We start from the raw sequence: 16,939 nt of genomic DNA, 5'->3' as shown, positions 1-16,939 counted from the left end.
AATTGAGCACAAAGCTTCGCTGTTGAATGTCATTCCCCAGCAAGACAATGCCTCGTTTGAATATTTGTTCTTAGTCACTATTTGTTTTTATTCTGCACAGCCATTAACCTCCTACTATTTCTCCATCTTTTATAATAAAAATAGCAGTGTTAGGAAGGATAACAACACTCCCAGCACGGCACCCTCCCTGCGCAGTGTTCTGCATGGCAATGAAGGAATGAAAATGACAGGCACTCCTGTGCGGAATGATAAGGCCACAGGGGCAGGCGGGCCCCAGGTGACTGAACGAAGCTTCTGGTGCTGCTTTTGGGAAACTGCCATTAGACAACCATCCTTTAAAGAAAGTGGCTAGAAAAATAGAAGGGCGATTAATTAACAAGTGGCCAGGAATACCCTAATCAGACCCTCTCTCATGGTACAGAGATTGCTACAGCCCAGGGAATCAGCTGGGGACATGTATCCTAACTCAGGAGGCCAGGGGGTCTGACCTCAGAGCTGGAAAATAGCCTGAGTGACCCAGGGGGGCAGAGCCCAAGAGAAGCCACCAGCTCCAGTTTCTCTGCCGCATCCTAACACCCTGACCCTGACCTTCCATCCTGAATTTGACCTTGTGAGTAGACTTTGATGTGTTCATGATTCCTGACCGTTCCCTGCACAGACCTGGACTTCATCTACCCAGCATTTCAGTCTTCCCAGAACAGGGTCCTGTGGATGCTCAGAGACAGCCTAGAGGAAGACATCTGATCCCAAGACAGGATTTGATGGCCACATAAACACAGCCACAGTCGCCAAGCACCTACTGGATTGATCTTGAGCTGTCAAATCCAAGCTTAAGGCAAGAGTTTGTCTGGGATTTTGATTCCCGTATATTATCAAATAAATCCCCTTTGCACATTTTTTTTTTTGTGCAATAAATAAATAAACAAGAGCCCAAAGGCTCTCTCTTGTCGCCACGGCAGATTTGCTAACCGTTCTTTCCACTTCCTCTCCTCCTCTGTCCCCTTCTCATCCTCCCCTCACTCTCTGAAGATGGATTCCATCAATATTTCTCTTTTATCTCCTCAAAATACATCTTTACCTTCCCTGAACTGTATCCTTCTCAATGCGGATTAGATAGACATGGGCTTGAGTCCTGACTCCAACATTTGCTACTGAGGGACTGCACGCAGGATTTTTAACCTAAGCCTCAGTTTCCCCATGTGTACAGTGGGGACGATAGTACCCCTCTCATGTGCTAACATGAGGGTCAAATGAAATAGTGCCATAGAGAAAATAATGCGGTGCCTGTAAGGCAGAGCATGCAATATATATTATTTTATAATTAATAAAATTGTATTATCAATATTGTTAGCCAAACAATATGTGCCTCTCCTTGAATGCAATCCCTGCTTGCCTATGCCTATGCCTTTGTCTTCACTCTTCCCTTATCTTCCTAGGCCTTCCTCCCTGATGAATATAAAAGCCTTGGTCATTTTTAAGAGTCATCTCAAATGCATTGAACTTTTATCAGTTCTCCAAACGGACATGCACTCTTTTTTAGCTCTGAAACACCAGAGGGCTCCACTCTACTCTTGGGGCACTTAACCTGATTGATTCTACCGCACCTCTTTACTTTGTACCTGCTACTGGATTAAAGGCTCTGGAAGGCTAGAAATAGGCACTGTCTGGCCTGTGATATGAGATCAATAAGTGTTTGTTGAGTTGCTCTACCTTAAAGTTTCCTGATATGTATTTGGGGATGGAAAGAAGAAGTTCAACTTAATCTGATTCAGACCAAGAGGATGTTAATGTTGTTTGAGCTCCCAGGACATTCAAATGCTGGGTAATGATGAGACCAAGAGAACCAGCAGGGAGATCCTGAATGGATGACCCTAGTTTTGAAAAGAAAAGGAAGGGTGGCCTTTCTCCCCCTCGCAGGGGAAAGATGGGCGGTGGGGAGGGGCGGGGGTATATCTGGTCACTTCTCACTGCCTTCAGTTCACTCTATGTGCATCATACTTACTCATGGCTCCTGCGGTCCCCTCAACACCAGATGGTCCTGTCCACCTAACAACAGATCCTCATCCCCATCTCTGAAGGTTCTTCCTGAGCTTGGGGGACCACTCCCTCAATCCCTTATTTCTTCCATCTCTGAATCAAAGAGATTCCCCTGGTGTAAATGTCTCCCCTTAACTCTGGTCTCATATTATTCTCTCTCTACAGCATGAGCCCTACAGCATGAGCCCTCAGGCAGACACTGTATTTTCCCTTCCTTTTCTCAGATTCATGGTCAGCTCTAGGGCGGGTCCTTAAGAAGTTCTTGTTCCAAGACTGATGAGTTGACAGTCCCACTTACAAATGGGGGTTGTGCTCAATGATAGGAAAATACTTCTCCTATCTGGTGACTCCAAGATGTCAACAACAAAAACTGTTAATAAGTAAAAGAAAAAAATTTGTAAGACCTATTTCATATTTCGTGGATGGAAAAGGCTGGCAGTTTGACTCAATTTAATGAGGAAATTTTGCAGCATTGTATTGTTATTTACACAATTTTAAATAAACTTAATCCATTACACTGTTTTGCGCATGTAGATGGCACCAGTGAAAATCTGGGATTTCTTGAACAGAACCAAGAGCAAGGAAAACCCAGGAGCCGGGGTGGTCCTTGGAATCACTGCATTGTTAGCGGGTTTACTAACTGGCAGCCTGGAGGCAATCTATTTTATTAAGAGATTGAAAAATAGTTTAAAAAACCAGCACGTGAAGATTTCAATCAGAAATAGATGGGCACTTTTTAAACTGCAATTGGTTTCTAAAGAATGGGCAAGATAAGAATTGCTAGAGGTGAATAGCTATCAAAACGTGGGGGGAAAAAAAAAGAAGCAAATTGCCACCTACTTGAAGTGAATAGCTCTTGTAATGTAATGGGTTTTAAACTTTAAAATTGTTTTGTACTATGACATACATAACAGTGGAAGTCTGGATTGAAAGCGTTTATTGGTTTTTTTCCAATGGAAGCTTGCCGGTTTGGTATTTGAATAATAATCTCCATGTAAAAATATGGTAATGTAATTATGCTAACTAGTATTTTCTATAATTCAAGACTCTGTTTATAATAATATATCATATTTTGCAGTCAGGTAGAAATCTATTTGTCCCCTCCACCTGGGTGCGGAGATAGGAAGAGGAACTTTAATATACAGTTCTCTGCAATCTGGTCCTCTCTGGAGTTAGAATTTCCTGGAAGGTGATACAATAAATCTTACCAGAAATACCTTCATTTACCACATGCTGCCAACAGGAGATGAAGCTGATTCTTTGAAATTTTGCAGATAAACTTGCTTTGACCAAACTCACACCTGGAAACATGCTAGCAGGAGGATGTTAGCCAAACTCAAAGGCAAAGGAAGTGACAGTGGTTTAAATTACTTTGGAGAAAACAAATAGAATAGGTTGATTACATCTGTGAGTACACAGTGTGCTGCTGAGAAATTTGTGCATGAAAAATGATTATTTCGTCAGCCAGTATTATTATGTCACACACATAAAAATCACGATTTGTTAAGTTGTGGGTCACTCTACAAGCAATTTATTTCTCTTGTAAATTGGCATTGTAGTAAGACAATTTTGGCAAGGCTGATCCATTGTTCCTATTTTTTATACTAAAAATATCAACAATGCTGGAGCCCCTTGAACCTTCCAGCTCAAGAGTTTGCCTTTGACTGAGACATGAACCCCCAAAATACTGGTTAATAGAGTAAGGTAGCTACCCATTGGGTAGTGTCTAGTGGCTTATCCCAGAGCTCCGTATCAACCCAGACTGGTCAAGAGCCTTAATAACCAGAATGAGGATACAAAAAGCTAAAATTTTAAAAAAGTGGTAAATATATTGGGAGGTATGTGGCAATCCAAACTGGTTTCCAGGGTCAGTACAAGTGGGCCCAAATAACCTATCGAACTGTATAAGGGTAAATATAAATTCCTATATTAAAGTTTCTCAAAATCTCACAATCAAAGAAGCACATAGTAGGGATGATGTGGCTAAACAGCAGCATATGGACATGCCAGAAAAGCTTGCTTTGGGGCTGTATTAATAGTAATACTATGACCAGAGAGAAGGAGGTGATTACCCATCACTAAACATAACACACTTAGAGATTTGTATTAAATTTGGGGACACCACCTTTTAGTAAAGAAGTTGTTAAATAAAAGTAAAAAGTTCAAAAATAGTGAATGAAGAGTGAATGAAAGGCTGGGCGCGGTGGCTCACGCCTGTAATCCTAGCACTCTGGGAGGCCGAGGCGGGTGGATCGCTCGAGGTCAGGAGTTCGAGACCAGCCTGAGCAAGAGTGAGACCCCGTCTCTACTAAAAATAGAAAGAAATTATATGGACAACTAAAATATATATATACAAAAAATTAGCCGGGCATGGTGGCGCATGTCTGTAGTCCCAGCTACTCGGGAGGCTGAGGCAGTAGGATCGCTTAAGCCCAGGAGTTTGAGGTTGCTGTGAGCTAGACTGACGCCACGGCACTCACTCTAGCCTGGGCAACAGAGTGAGACTCTGTCAAAAAAAAAAAAAAAAAAAAGAGTGAATGAAAGAAATCAGGTGATTTGTTTGGAAAAGAGCCATGTGTTTGTGGCAATCAGGCAAATGTGAACATGGACTTCCTTTGGGTGACTCCGGAAAGCAGGTGTAGCTGCAGGCACAGTGTGGGTCTCTAGACCACCTCCTCTGTCCTCTGACTACGCCCAGGCTTTGTGTCCCTTAGTGAGGACAGCAGTAACAGTGCTCCCTCCACAGAGGGGACAGCCGGAAAGGAGGGCAGTTAGAGAAAAACCCTAGAAAACTTTGCAGCTCAATCTTTATAGGAACAGAGAAAAAACCCTTTCTGTCATTCCCCTTCCCTCTCTGACTTTTTTCTCCTCTCTTCCCCCCTACAATTTTTTTCTTCTCATATAGGAGTTTTGGAAATAGTGAACTGACCGGGAAAAGTATGTTGATTCCAACCTCTTGCAGCGTCTTGGTTACCTTTCTAATTTTATGCCATCACAGTGACAGGTGATTTGAGGTGATGATAAATCCATGCATTTAAAGCCTTGATTGCCTGAATAAATAGGTTAGATAGCTTCAGTAATTGGCTAATTAAAGCAAAATGGAGGTGCCAGCGGGGCCAGAGCTGAGAAAGGATAGCTGGAGGTTTCATCTTTTAAAAAGGCAAAACCAAAAACTATAGGAATAGAGCAGGTAAAGCCACATCATGCATATTCACAGCAAAAGGTGGCTGCAGGGAGAGGGGGCTTAATTTCATTGAACCGAGATGCAAATGAAAAAGTAAGACACACTTGAACTGCTTTGTCTCCCAAAGCACCTTGGTCCCTTGCTCAGGATTCTGGGTTGGGGCAGAGAGGAGACCACAGAGGCTGGAGCCCCCTCCTGAATCAGCTTCCCAGCACCTTGCCCTCCCCTCCAATCTCGCATATGCACATGCGCACACACGCATGCACAGCCCTCTGCTTTGCTCTTTCTTTTCATCTTCTTTCCATCTCCCTCCCATTCTTATTGCTCTTTCAGTACAGTTTTTTGAGGGCTGTAGTTGAACTCCAAAGTCTGCAAAAAGCCACCAGAGAGGGAATTCACTAGAACATAGCTGCTATCTCCAGACCCCAAAGGAGCAGAAAAGAAAGCAAGGCCATCGTATGGGCACATCCTTGTATCCAGTTGGCAGAAACCCACCTCATGGAGACAGAGTCATTCACCCAAGACCCCACTGCCAGACGAGGAAGTTAAGCTATTTTCTCCACCTGCTGAGCATCAGCGGAGCTCCTCTCTGGGAGCCGCACGTGTCCAACCAGCATGGACCTCATGCCATCCATCCAAGCCTCCCACCTGGGAGCCAGCACATCTGCTCCAGCTCCCAGCCACCCCCACCCCAAGCAGCGCCTGTCTTCTCCCCATGCACACCAGCCTGCGCTGGAGGTTGTTCAGTGTCGACCATGCAAGAAGAACTTGGCCATGGCCCCCCAACCACACTCCCAGCAGCAAGGGCGTTGCTGTTACGTTGGGTGCTCACTATGCCGGATGCTGTGCTCAGCACATCATTGATGGCCTAACCTTCAAAATCACTTGTTTCTCATTTTATTGATAAGAAAATTGAGACTTGAAGAGGATAGTTAACTTCTTGGCAGATATTAATAATAAGTCCCAGAAGTAGGATTCATACTCACACTGAGAGCAAAACACATGCTCTTTTTAAAATTTTTTTAAAATTATTATGGGTACATAATAGTTGTATATCTTTATAGGGTACATATGTTGTTTTGATACAGGCATACAATGTGAATTCATCAAATCAGGGCAATTGGGGTATCCATCAACTCAGGCATTTAATATTTGTGTTAGGAACATCACAATTTCACTTTTTTAGTTATTTTAAAATATATTTTGACTTATAATTGATTATAGTCACTTTGTTTTGCTATCAAATATTGCACATGCTCTTAAGGTATGTGATACCCCACTGTTTTCCAAGGGTCTGGGGTTGTGGCCTCTTGACTTCCACAGCCTTCTCTCTGCAGTCATGCAACCAACAAAATATTTATTGGGCACTTATTACATATGAAGGACAGTACTGAGACAGACTATAGAAGGGAACATCTGCATGGTGCTCTCAAGGACATATAGAGACAAAAATAAAGACTTCCAGTAAGTATAAAATGTAGTAAGTTCTTTGCTATGGCAGGTGCTCAATGCATGTTTGGTGAATTTGATTGATTAAGCAAAATCATTTGAATGAAATTTCCAAAATCCTTCTCCTGAGAGTAAGCAGCAAACCAGCATCCCTCTGCATGACTGTCTGAGGCAGGTGGAGGGGGAAGTGTGGAGTCAGGTAAAAAACACAAAGAAATATCTTTTACTCCACAGCTAGAAGAATTTACCTCCTGTTATCTATATGTACACATACAAATAGTTTGAGAGAGTTCAGGGACAAGTTTAAAGGAAGGCTGTGTGTTCGTGTGCTCATGCACATGTGTGTACAAGAGAAAGAAAGAGCAAGAGAGATCTCAGTATAAGACTGATTGTTTAAGCTGATTTATAATAGTCAAAGCAACTGTTTAAAACAAACTCATCCTGCTAAAGGCTAAACAATACCATTTCCACTCAAACACACTATGAATGAATTGTGTCCCTCAGATTGGAAACCAAGAGTAAAAATAACCTAATGATCTAGTGAGAAAGTTGAAATTAAAGGCTTGTGTCTTCTTGTGATAAGAAAATAGACAGGAAGACCAGGTTATGATGCCAGGAAGGTAATCTGGTGCCAATGAAGTTACCTGGCTAAGAATTCATTAAGGAGCTATGGAGAACACTGACATAACTCGTTATTTCCCATATTGGGCATTGAGCACTCTCTGTACAATATCCCTTTAATTTTCCCAATGATCCTCTGTAACCCCAACATTACCTAAGGCCTAGAACCTCTCAAGAGTAAGGGAATACAGGCCGGGCGCGGTGGCTCACGCCTGTAATCCTAGCACTCTGGGAGGCCGAGGTGGGCGGATCGTTTGAGCTCAGGAGTTCGAGACCAGCCTGAGCAAGAGCGAGACCCCACCTCTACTAAAAATAGAAAGAAATTATATGGACAGCTAAAAATATATATAGAAAAAATTAGCCGGGCATGGTGGCGCATGCCTGTAGTCCCAGCTACTCGGGAGGCTGAGACAGGAGGATCGCTTGAGCTCAGGAGTTTGAGGTTGCTGTGAGCTAGGCTGATGCCACGGCACTCACTCTAGCCTGGGCAACAGAGTGAGACTCTGTCTCAAAAAAAAAAAAAAAAGAGTAAGGGAATACAGTGGCATGCCTAGTTTACTTGTCAGATTGCTGTTAACTTGGGTTAGTACAAAGGATTTGGTGCTCAACAAAGTGTTCAGCAAAGAAACTGAAGTGAAGAAATTCTCCTGATTCTCATGCTGTCTGTATTTGCTGGAACATTTTCTTTTGGTTTTCCCTTTGAAAAAAACGTCAATGAGCAGCTATTTATTGTGCATCTACAATGTGCTTGGCACTGCAGTAAGTGCTAAGGATTCAGGAATGAACATAACCAAACTTATAATGCTTGGAGTCTGGTGAAGAAGGGATGACAATAAAATAATTACATACAATTATCTAAATAATTACAGACTGGTCTCTGCTATGCTATGCTAAGGAAAAACACAGAAAAGAGTTTTGCCCACACTTGGTGCAGAGTTTGAAAGGAAATGGCACTATGTCCACATTAGCAGAGTGTTGGGGGTGGAGTGGGTATAGGAAACCCAGTATGGGGGAACCCAAAAGAGAAGAAACCACCGCAGTGACAAAAGTGTCCCCAGCTGGCCCCTTCCACCTGGGAGTCTCCCCCCAGGCTCTGTCCTGCACAGAGCAATCCTCGGAGACCCTGTGCTTTGTCTTTATAAGCAAGACCACTCGCTTACAGGAGAGCAATCCAGCTATGGAAAGCTAGTTTCAGTGCCCGATGACTACTGGTGTAACTGAATGTTTCCCTTTGCTGTGAATCGGTTTGGCATTATTTAAGCTCAGTCATAATATTGTGGTTCACAGGAAGCTAAAGAGTGACCTTTTGTAGGTTGATCAAATCATAAACTAATGAAAATGGACAGCCAGGTCTTCCAAAAGAGTATGAATATAGGCCTCCTCCAGGTAGCTCAGCCCTAGCTCCTTGCTATGCAAACACTGTTTTAAAGAATTATTTTTCAAGTTCTTTCTTTTCCTTCATGACAGCCTGGACTAAATCCAAAAGTGTTGCTCCGTGACATTTGCCAGTACATACAGTGAACCCCATGTGGTTGTCTCTGATGCTCCATCCACCCCTACCTAACCCCAGCTAGGTCTGTCAGTGGGCAGTCGCTCGAAGACCATAGAGCCGAGGAGTGGGGCAACCTGGGTTTCCTTTCATTCCTCACCAGCAAAACTGTTCCAGCTTGTTGGAAATCAAAAGTGTTCTCTGGGCGCTAGACCACACGTTCATATCAGCAGATAAGTGGGAGGTAAACCTGCCAGAGGATGGGGGCTGAGGACCACAGCCCTGCAAGTGCCCTGATGTGGCAGGCAGGATTCTAAGAATGAGACTCGCCTCAGTGGAGTCCTAGTACTATCACTGACTAGGTGCCTGACACTTGGCAAATTAGCCTCTCGAAGCTTCCACTGTGTCATCTATAAATGAGGCAATACAACCTACATCAAAGAGAAAGCACTTGGAGCAACCCAGGGCACAGAGACATTGCAATAAAGGGAAACAGTCACTGCTATTGTCTTTCAGAGTCAGAGAGGAGAATCTGCCGGGAATCGGGAACAAGGGACACTTAAGTCCTTAGGTCTCAGGCTGGTGTTGCCCTGGGACTTGGATGATGGCTTCTGCTCTATCTGGGAGAATGAGGAGGGACAATAATAAGCCTTCTGTCTGGGGACTGACAAGCCTGTCTTGCTGTGCTGTGCTGTGCTGTGCTTTGATCTGGTATTGATGTATTTATCCATTTCTGGTCTCCTGTTTTTGCCTTTCTCTGGAGTTGAACTGTCAGCTTAAAACCACCTGCCTTTTCCTACCGTCCCTTCTCATGGACAACCATGCCCTCTCCTCTCCCACTGTGAATCTCTGCTGCATCCTAGTCATGCCAACGTTCTAGCCTGACTGGTCGGAAAAATAACAAGGTCCCTTTTTATCAAATATAGTTTTACATAATTTCTTAGCTCGGGAAATGCTGAAAAGATGCCTTTTCATGCAGAGAGTGCAAGGATAAGTCTGCAAGTGTCCTCCTGTGGAGAGGCATTAAATTCAAATGATTTGGAAATAGAATCAAATCCAAACTGGCAGCCATTTCACTGCCCTCAGACTCCCATTTTCTCCACCCAGGCAAATCCCTGAGACAGGAACGCCTTAGCCATTGAGGCAGGACCACCATGGATCTTGGCTTCAGGACAGACAGTTGGAGAATGCTGCTGAGGGTGGGACCACTCGGGCTCAGTGCTGGAGGGACAGTAAGACAAGGAGGCCCTGGAGGAAGCTGATCTGTTTGGCTTCAGTAAGAGAGCCAAGTTCAACCTTCTTCTGTGCATGTGTGTGTGTATGTGTCTGCCTGCATGTGTGTGCGTGCATGTGTGTGTGTGGGTGAAGTCTGCATGGATGGATGCCAGAGGGTGAAGGGCCCCTCTGACCACAGAGACCAGGAATGAAGGAGCTTTTTAGTTTTAAACTTGACTTTCCCTCCCACTCCTGGTTTTAGGATTTTGTCCTCTCAGAAACAGTACAAAAACACGCACTGCCTTTTGAGGCCTCAAATGCATTCCCAGGGCTAAACAAGTAAAATAAAATAAAATACAATGAGAAGATTGAAGTGGGAAACTTTATTTTTCTAATGTCAGTCCTGGGCATTTGACTCAGGGTCTTGTTAATTGCTGAAAGAGGAGAAACATGAAAAAAATAGGCAATGGACCTCAGGGTGCTGAGTTAGTGATGGGGGTGTGGCCAGGGAACTGTTGCCCTGCCCCAGGCTGAGAAGGAACATGGATCACATCTGGCTTGTCATGGAGGAAAAATCAGCCTTTTCTGTCCTTAACCAGCACAGCTTCCCAGGCAAAAACACCAGAACATGAAGATCTGAGTTTGAACACTGGCTTTGCCCCTTACCATCTGTGTGACGTTGGGCAAGTTGGTTAGTTTCTCTGAGCCTCAGTTTCCTTGTTGATAACATGAGAATAGTAGTTCTTGAAGACATTGTATTAGCATGCCAGCACTGCTATAAGCAATACCACAAACTGGATGGCTTAAACAACAGAAATTTATTGACTCACAGTTCTGGTGTCCACAAGTCTGAGGTCAAGGTGTTGATAGAGTTGGTTCCTTCTGAGGCCATGAGGGAGAATCTGGTCCATGCCTCTCCCCTGGTTCCCAATGGTTGGCTGGCAATCCTTGGCATTCCTCAGCACGTGGAAACATCTTTCAGATCTCTGCTGTATCTTCACAGGGCATTCTCCTTTTGTTTATGTCTCTGTATCCAAATTTTCTCTTTTTATACAGACACTGTCATATCAGATCAGGGCCCCACCCTACTCCAATACTCTTATCTTAACATCTGCCATGACTATTTCCAAATGTGATCACATTCTGATATATCGGGGCTTAGGACTTCAACATATGAATTTGGGGAGGACACAATCAACCCATAAAAGCCTGTTACAAAAATTAAAAAGTGAGATGTGTATATAAAGCTCTTAACATAGCCCCCATTACAAAGTAAGTGTTCAATAAAGGAAGCTATCACTATTGCTATTTTTTTGTTTGTTTTTTTGCTAAGCCTTTATTTGCTAGAGAATCATCTTTGATTAGGCCAGGTGCCTAGAAAAATATTCTATCCCACATACATCGACCATGTCACCTAGGTTAGCCAGGATGTGTGTACGCATGAAGGTTGGCGGGTACTAGGTTGCTGGAACCTATAGGCTATGTCTACACAATGGCAGGGCATGTACCAGCCATCCTGGCAAATGCATGGTCATGTATGTGCATGTTTTGAAAACTAATTGGGAAAGTCTCCTTGCTCCAAAGCCTAAACCTTCAGAAATTTAACCATAAGATTTATCCCTGTTTTAAATTAACAGTTTCCCCAGTATATTAGTTGCCAGTAGGGGGGGCCAAGGGAAAATTTCCCTTTGTCCTCCAAAAGTTGGCTAAAAATCACTGACAAGAAGGATCCTGGCTCAGGCCTGGCCCTAAAGTCTGTTAGAAAGAAATGCTGCTGAATTATGTGTGTCATGAAGGATAATGCTGTCCTCAGCTTGGATTTCTTCCTGGCTGGATCCTGGAGCAGGCTTTTGAAGGGGGCGGGGAGGAGAAGAAAGATCACCTGCCTGTATTAAACAAGGAATGAGAGCAAGGTGGCATCTGATGGACGCCCAGATCAGGCTTGCTCATGCACCTGCCTTTGAAGCATACAAAGGTGCTACATTGCGAGTGAATATGATGAATTAGGCTATTTGATTAAGCAGGATGAAACTGGCGAGCCAGGTTTCTCTATGTTTTATTTTGCCTAATGGCTGTAATCAGAAATCACGCCCTCGTCTCTTCAAAAGTCGGAGCCAGCGGTGAGCCTCGCAGGTAGTTGTGCGTCTGCAGCCGTGTTTAAGACGCTGCCCCTCTTCTGGAACCTACGGGAGATGGGGAAAGTGGAGAGGTCTCTGATAAAGTCTTCACTTTGTAATTAAAGTAATTGGATCACTTTGTCAATTCAGTTAACAGCCCATTCATTCAATTTCCTTTTGTAAATTCAGATTAGATAGTCAGGACCTAGTACAACGGCTGGCACCAGGTAATGTACTTCAAAAATGTTTGTTAAATGAATGAGTCAGTGAATGAACAGAATGAGCAGGGAATGCGTGCATAAACAGTTGGGAACCTTGTATGTAAAAGAAAAAATGTGCATATAAATTTTTAACTCTTTGTGTCAGATTGACGTAGTTTTTGATGGGACATGAGAGACACGCGTGATGAAGGATCCAGCTATTTATTCCTCAGTGATAAAAACAAAGACGCCTACGTTTGAATCCTGGGTCTTTCCCTCACTTGCTGTGTAAGCTTAGGGAGTTTGGCCAACCTCTCTGTGCTTCCACTTTCTCATCTTTAAAACAAGGATAATAATAGTACCAACCTAGCTCATGGGAATGGGTGGAAGACTGAGTGAGATAATACGTGTGTACTCTAGTTGCTGTTTGTAGCCCAGTAAGCTACAGATTAGTTTAAATGAGAATAGAGTTGGCCCCATGTGTATATCCCAGATTGAGTAGGCAGTTGCCTTTATGGCATGATTTCAAGAGGCAAATGAGGACCATCTTTCCCAAATATTTTCCCACCAACCTGTAGTGGGCCTAAAATTCCTGCTCTTAGAATTCTCTTTGAGCTAAATAAAATGGCCTGAGAGCTTCCAGTGGTGACATGAAAAGGGGAACTCATGCAGCCATTAACCACTAGTTGTTTCCCAAACTTCAACCCATATTCAGAAGACAGAAAAGTATGCAGAGTCATTAAAACCTTGGCTTTGGAGTCACTGGGTTCCAAGTTAGGCTATGCAATTCACCAGCAGGGTTTCCTTAGGCAAATTATTTAATTTCTCTGAATCTTAGTGCTCTCCACTATAAAGGGTTAATGATATTTACCCCTTGGTGTTACCATGGGGATAATAAAAGATAATGTAAGTGAAACTCCTTGCATACATGGCTCATGCTCAGTTAAAGAAAGTGATTGTCATCAATACAATTTTTCTCCCATTGAAAGTGTTCATAAGAATATTGTTGTGGATGAAACATTTGTGGCCCCCCAAATTCATATGTTGAATTTGAACAGCCAATGTGATGGTTTTTGGAGGTAGGGTTCTTTGGAGGCAATCAGGTTAAGATGGGGTCATTAGAAGGGAGCCCCTGTGATAGGATTAGTGTCCGTGTAAGAAGAGAAAGAGACCAGAGCTCTGTCCCTCTTCCCTCCATGTGAGTGCACAGTGACAAGGTAGCTGTCTGCAAGCCAGGAAGAGAGTCCTCACCACAACCTAACCAGGCTGACACCCTCGTCTCAGACTTCCAGCCTCCAGAACTGTGAGAAATAACTGTCTTTTGTTTTAGCCATCCGGTCTATGATATGTTGTTATAGCAGCCCGAGCTGACTCACACGAACATGAAAGACAAATTTCAAAGTTTTCTGACACTATTTAGAGCAATAGCTGCATTACTGAAATGAGCTCTAGTTCCCAAAGTGACCACTTTAAAGGACACGGCCCATCTTCATGTCACCCTTTCTCCATCTCACACAAATCCATGCAGTCTTGACTGGTCCACCCTGTAGGTGGACACTGCAACGAACAGAGGGTTAGGGAAGGTCACTTGAAAGAGGTAGTCCCTACATGGGCTTCAGAGAGATGAACAGGGTGGGATGGGAAAGGGGAGAGAGAAGGTCATCCCTGCTTCCTTGTGACTATCACCACTTCCATGAGCCCCTGCCTTGTTACCTCCCCCTCCTCCCCTCCCCACCCTGCTTCTAATCCCCCACCCTTACTGTGCACCAAAGGTAGCAAGGAACAGAGATTTCTTCTCTTCTGGATGCCTTTGGTTTTGGTTCATTAATTTGATCCCAGCACTTTGTAGTTTGGGATTCTGGGAGGCTGCTCCATGTACCTTGTTCTTTAACCATAGCTGCTAAAAGATACCCCGAGCTCAAGGAGAAGGTACCAAGCTAGAGAATGCAGGGGCACATGAACTCTAGTCTTTGGATGGTGTTAGAAATCATCTTTCTCTTTTGATTGGAACCTTGCCTGGCCTGTTTGCCCCAAGACAGAATCAAGGAAACCACCCTGTCTGGAGACAGCGATGTCAGGATATCCAGATATTCCACTGTCACCTTTCCAAAGAGAGGATGGGGGCCAGAGAGGTGTGGAGAAAGAGACACACACCAAATGACTAAATGCAGTGCCATATTTGGGTTGCTGCAGAGAAAAGGGTTAAATGGATATTTTCGTCTCATATCTTATTGAGATCATTTTATGGCTCCAATCTCAAGGGAAATGAGCAGTTTGCACATTTACCGCTTCCTATCAGTCGACCATCTGTAGGCACCACCTTTCACAAAGAGCTTATACATTAACTGGTCACTTTATCATTGTAATATATTTGAAAAATCAAAAACCAGCTGTTACAGAGCTATAAACTGGAGACTTTATTACATATTGTTTATCATTGCTTTAGTATTTGGAGATTCATAATGCACGGACTTTGAGATCTATCTGTATTGCCAAGGAGGCCAAAGTTTATTTCCCCAATAATATGCAAATGGAGCCTTTATACCAGATAATGAATAATCACTTTAGATTAAAGGCTGAATTTTCTTTTAGTGGTACTGGCAGTGCAGCCCTTTGCATGCAGTTAATAATTAATTTAAAGAATTACCACTTCAGTGAGCCCAGCTTACATTATTTATTAAGTGTAATTAAAGTATTTATTAGTCAAGTAATAAATGAGGGACAACCCCTAGCACCTTAAGAGTGTTGTAAAATAATCACAGACTATGTTTATCTGCAAAGCAAGACTGAGTGTGTCTCAAGTGTGTTAATAGATTATTTGTGATTGTGCGGTGTGTTATCCTTGTACCCCAGCAATGGGTGCGTGTCTGGCACACCCACTTTCCCGCTTCTGTCACGGGGTTCATTCTGGGGAAAATGGGTACCTTGGCTTTTTCTCATTGTTGATCTGTGTTTGTTAATTTAGAAGCAAATAAAGAAGATTTCTTGGTTCCAACTTACAGCCCTTTCCCAAATCTACCATGTTGCTTGGAGCTCAATACGGCTAATCCAACATTGCCACTTTAGAATTTCTAAAAGGCTGCTGGAGGGATTATCTATCATTAAGATGACTATATAATTCATTTTCCAAACGAGCACAATTTGGGGAATGAAAGAGGGTTTTATTAGTAATAACATGTAAACTGGGAGGATTCTAGGTAAACTAGGACTGCCCCTCCAAAAATTAGCATGGCCTTTACCGATGTAGCTGGGTTACTTTTAGTGATGAAAAGATGTGAAATGATATGAGAAAGAAATTATATGAGAATCAGCTTCTACTCTTAACTGTCACTCACCATGTAAGGTTTTAGATAAAAGCTAGACCTCTGCCTTCCCTCAATTTCAAGCAACGCTGGGCTGCAGAGTCTTCCCCAGAACACCCGCCCTGGGTCCTCCATCCAGAAGTGACAGCTCCTTCCTTTCACCACCCCCTTCCTGCTCACACCTCCCTCCGTGCACATCTCCCCGGCTAGCAGCATCTTCATTCAGAGATTTATTTTTAACTCTGTTCCATGAAGAGATTGTGAATTCTTTAAGGAAAGAGACAGACTGTATTTGCAGATTTTCAGTTCTTCAAACAGTCTTACCCTGGTGTCTCACTAAATGTAGGTACCCAGTAAATATTTACTAAATAGATTTACCGTTGGGAAGCGCAATTCCTTGTTTTTCTGATCAGGAGAGAGGGTGAAATTTCAGTCCAGGATCCCTGACCAGAGTGTGTAACTGAGCAGATGGGCCTGCGGAGTGGACATAAGCAGAGGGAGGTGTGGCCAGCAGGTGGCCATGCCCAGGGCCACTCAGGTCAGCCCTGGGAATCGCTCAGGAGTGAGGTTTAACTGGCAGATCAATGAGCAAAGCCTCAAGGCCACTCCAGCTGGGCCTGTGCTTCACTGGCCCACAGTATCAGCTCAGCCTTTCTTCTCTGAGCCCTTTGTCTGGAAAGTTCCCCATCCTATGCCCTTCTGACAAACAAGGATGAAGACTACGCAGGTGTATACGGATTGGGACTTTCCTAAGGTTACCCAGATTGTTAGGGACATCTCTGCAAATCCCACCTCTTCGTCCATGTGAATCCCACCTACCCCACATTGCACCTCCTCTCTGAAGCCTTTCTCTGACCACCTCTCTGGCCATTTCAAAACCTCACATCACTCAGACCTCTCGTTTTGACGCTTCCCAGCCTTGGGTTGCTGTCTTCATGCACATAAACCTCCTGCTCTCAGGGAAAAGACAACATCCTGTCCTTTCCCTCCATTTCCCCACAGTGCTGGGCACATGGTCAGTGCTCAGCAAGGGACATAAGGGGAAACCAGACCTCACCCAGTTTCCCCCGAACCCTTTTTCCTCCTGACTTACCTGCCTGCTTTGCTCGCTTCCCAGAATCCCACCTGAAGGGTGTTGTCATTTATCAAAAGAGACCATCGTATTCAAAAGGAAAGGAATCGATGCAGGGTCAAAGTTAAAGGGGGCTGAGTGGCTTTTGGAAAAACAAACCCAAAGCATCAAACTTCATGTTTTCATAGCAGCCAACACTACCCAGCCCAAACTTGTGGGCTTATAAATTGATTTGTCTTTGGGCCTGTTTAGA

The sequence above is a fragment of the Eulemur rufifrons genome, chromosome 5, assembly GCF_041146395.1.
Source record: "Eulemur rufifrons isolate Redbay chromosome 5, OSU_ERuf_1, whole genome shotgun sequence".
NCBI classification, from domain to species: Eukaryota; Metazoa; Chordata; class Mammalia; order Primates; family Lemuridae; genus Eulemur; species Eulemur rufifrons.
This window is presented reverse-complemented; position numbering follows the sequence as displayed.